Source organism: Tuber melanosporum (assembly GCF_000151645.1).
Source record: "Tuber melanosporum whole genome shotgun sequence assembly, scaffold_17, strain Mel28".
Classification (NCBI taxonomy): Eukaryota; Fungi; Ascomycota; class Pezizomycetes; order Pezizales; family Tuberaceae; genus Tuber; species Tuber melanosporum.
In genome coordinates this window covers 1,178,037-1,179,036 of record NW_003298830.1, presented here as the reverse complement: position 1 = coordinate 1,179,036, position 1,000 = coordinate 1,178,037, and positions in this window count along the sequence as shown.

Genomic DNA, 1,000 nt, shown 5'->3' with positions numbered 1-1,000 from the left:
CAAAAACACAATTTGTAATACAAAATCATGATCCCAAAGTAAGCGGTGTTTGGATCCAAAAACGTGATTTGATCTGGGGGGCTGATTTTCCGGTTTAAAAATCATTGATCTAAGCCTACCGTATTTGCATGACAATAATATCATTAGTAATGAAAACCAACGTGACTCTTCTCTACTGTATTTCGTCAGCTTGAAGGTATTTGCATGTTAGGGGAAGAAAAAAGAAAAAAAGAAAAAGAAAACACCAACTTAAGCTGAACCCTGATAAGTGAAGAAAAAAAATCAAAGACCAAATTGGAACGGGTGTTTTTGGTAAGAGGTGATCTCGAACCACGATTCCGGGAGTGAGTGAGCGACGTGATTTCAAGATTTAAATGTGTGATTCCGAATCCCGAAATCATGATCTCGGGGTTCCAAAAATTCCACCCCAAGTTTTTTTTGTTCCTTAAAGTTCTGATGGTTGAGGGACATTTACAAGTTTTGACTTCCAAGATTTTTGCGGGTTCCGGCATTTTTGGTCTTTGTGGGGGGGCATAAGTTGAGACGAAAGCTATCCATCCGTCTCTCCAATGTTTCCAAAGCGCGTCGAAGAATCAATATCACCACGGTCCCCCATGTACGACACCTCAGCAGTCACCACAACTGCTGTCCGGAGTGTGGTATTGTTGACTGGGTACGATACGATTATCACTCTGGCTTCCTCTCCTCAACTACTATAGCTCTGACCAACTCGCTCATCCCCTTCCTAAAAGTGTTTAGCTATATTCGAAGGCGATGTGCCCGTGCCCATTTTTGTCCGCACAACAGCACAACCCACTGGAACAGAACCCATCACCCATCACCTTTTTTACACACAAATACCAAACTTCCCCTTGCAGCATAAAAGCGAGTGCGTGCACATGACTCATAAGCTTCCCTGATCCCTGTATTGTACCTGGCCACCTTATGATTCAAAGGCAATCAACCGAAGAAACCATTATCACTACCAAAATAGCAATTT